The sequence below is a fragment of the Scyliorhinus torazame genome, chromosome 20, assembly GCF_047496885.1.
Source record: "Scyliorhinus torazame isolate Kashiwa2021f chromosome 20, sScyTor2.1, whole genome shotgun sequence".
NCBI lineage: Eukaryota > Metazoa > Chordata > Chondrichthyes > Carcharhiniformes > Scyliorhinidae > Scyliorhinus > Scyliorhinus torazame.
The window spans coordinates 93240228-93243772 of record NC_092726.1 but is presented as its reverse complement, the minus strand read 5'-3'; positions in this window follow the sequence as shown (position 1 = coordinate 93243772).

Here is a 3545-nt window from a genome sequence, read left to right as displayed (position 1 = left end):
CTGACAGTACACAATGGACCACAGCCCCATCAGACACCCAGCACACCGCCCACCACTGACAGTATACAATGTACCACACCCCCATCAGACACCCAGCACACCGCCCACCACTGACAGTATACAATGTACCACAGCCCCATCAGACACCCAGCACACCGCACACCACTGACAGTACACAATGTACCACAGCCCCATGAGGCACCCAGCACACCGCACACCACTGGCAGTACACATTGTACCACACCCCCATCAGAGACCCAGCTCACCGCACACCACTGACAGCACACAATGTACCACAGCCCCATCAGGCACCCAGCTCAACACACACCACTGACAGTACACAATGTACCACACCCCCATCAGAGACCCAGCTCACCGCACACCACTGACAGCACACAATGTACCACAGCCCCATCAGACACCCAGCACACCACACACCACTGACAGTACACAATGTACCACAGCCCCATCAGACACCCAGCACACCGCACACCACTGACAGTACAAAATGTACCACAGCCCAATCAGGCACCCAGCACACCGCACACCACTGACAGTACACAATATACCACACCCCCATCAGACACCCAGCGCAGCGCACACCACTGACAGTACACAATGTACCACACCCCCATCAGACACCCAGCACACCGCACACCACTGACAGTACACAATGTACCACACCCCCATTGGACACACGGCTCACTGCAAACCACTGGCAGTACACAATGTACCACATCCCCATCAGACACCCAGCACACCACACACCACTGACAGTACACAATGTACCACATCCCCATCAGACACCCAGCGCAGCGCACACCACTGACAGTACACAATGTACCACACCCCCATCAGACATCCAGCGCAGCGCACACCACTGACAGTACACAATGTACCACACCCCCATCAGACACCCAGCACACCGCACACCACTGACAGTACACAATGTACCACACCCCCATTGGACACACGGCTCACTGCAAACCACTGGCAGTACACAATGTACCACATCCCCATCAGACACCCAGCACACCACACACCACTGACAGTACACAATGTACCACATCCCCATCAGACACCCAGCGCAGCGCACACCACTGACAGTACACAATGTACCACACCCCCATCAGACACCCAGCACACCGCACACCACTGAGAGTACACAATGTACCACACCCCCATTGGACACACGGCTCACTGCAAACCACTGGCAGTACACAATGTACCACACCTCCATCAGACACTTAGCACACCGCACACCACTGACAGTACACAATGTACCACACCCCCATCAGGCACCCAGCACAGCGCACACCACTGACAGTACACAATGTACCACAGCCCCATCAGGCACCCAGCACAATGCACACCACTGACAGTACACAATGTACCTCACCCACATCAGGCACCCAGCCCACAGCACACCACTGACAGTACACAATGTACCACACCCCCATCAGACACCCAGCACACCGCACACCACTGACAGTACACAATGTACCACACCCCCATCAGGCACCCAGTACACCCCACACCACTGACAGTACACAATGTACCACACCCCCATCAGGCACCCAGCTCACCACACACCACTGACAGTACACAATGTACCACAGCCCCATCAGGCACCCAGCACAATGCACACCACTGACAGTACACAATGTACCACAGCCCCATCAGGCACCCAGCTCACCACACACCACTGACAGTACACAATGTACCACACCCCCATCCGGCACCCAGCACACCGCACACCACTGACATTACACAATGTACCACATCCCCATCAGACACCTAGCACACCGCACACCACTGACAGTACACAATATACCACAGCCCCATCCGGCACCCAGCACACCGCGCACCACTGGCAGTACACAATGTACCACACCCACATCAGACACCCAGCACACCGCACACCACTGACAGTACACAATGTACCACACCCCCATCAGAAACCCAGCACACATCACACCACTGACAGAACACAATGTACCACAACCCCATCAGGCACACAGCTCACCGCACACCACTGACAGTACACAATGTACCAACCCCCATCAGACACCCAGCACACCGCACACCACTGACAGAACACAATGTACCACAGCCCCATCGGGCACCCAGCACACCGCACACCACTGACAGTACACAATGTACCACACCCCCATCAGGCACCCAGCACACCGCACACCACGGACATTACACAATGTACCACAGCCCCATCAGGCACCCAGCACACCGCACACCACTGACAATACACAATGTACCACAGCCCCATCAGTCACCCAGCACACCGCACACCACTGACAGTACACAATGTACCACACCCCCATCAGACACCCAGCACACCGCACACCACTGACAGTACACAATGTACCACACCCCCATCAGACACCCAGCACACCGCACACCACTGACAGTACACAATGTACCACACCCCCATCAGACACCCAGCACACCGCACACCACTGACAGTACACAATGTACCACAGCCCCATCAGGCACCCAGCACACCACACACTACTGACAGTACACAATGTACCACAGTCCCATCAGGCACCCAGCACACCGCACACAACTGACAGTACACAATGTACCACACCCCCATCAGACACCCAGCACACCGCACACCACTGACAGTACACAATGTACCACACCCCCATCAGACACCCAGCACACCACACACCACTGACAGTACACAATGTACCACACCCCCATCAGACACCCAGCACACCGCACACCACTGACAGTACACAATGTACCACACTCCGATCAGACACCCAGCACACCGCACACCACTGACAGTACACAATGTACCGCACCCCCATCAGACACCTAGCACACCGCACACCACTGACAGTACACAATGTACCACAGTCCCATCAGACACCAAGCACACCGCACACCACTGACAGTACACAATGTACCACACCCCATCAGACAACCAGCACACCGCACACCACTGACAGTACACAATGTACCACACCCCCATCAGACACCCAGCACACCACACACCACTGACAGTACACAATGTACCACACCCCCATCAGCTACTCAGCACACCCCACACCACTGACAGTACACAATGTACCACACCCCCATCAGGCACCCAGCACACCGCACACCACTGACAGTACACAATGTACCACACCCCCATCAGACACCCAGCACACCGCACACCACTGACAGTACACAATGTACCACACCCCCATCAGACACCCAGCCCACCGCACACCACTGACAGTACACAATATACCACACCCACATCAGACACCCAGCACACCGCACACCACTGACAGTATACAATGTACCACACCCCCATCAGACACCCAGCACACCTCACACCACTGACAGTACACATTGTACCACACCCCCATCAGACACCCAGCACACCGCACACCACTGACAGTACACAATGTACCACACCCCCATCAGACAACCAGCACACCGCACACCACTGACAGTACACAATGTACCACACCCCCATCAGACAACCAGCACACCGCACACCACTGACAGTACACAACGCACCACACCAC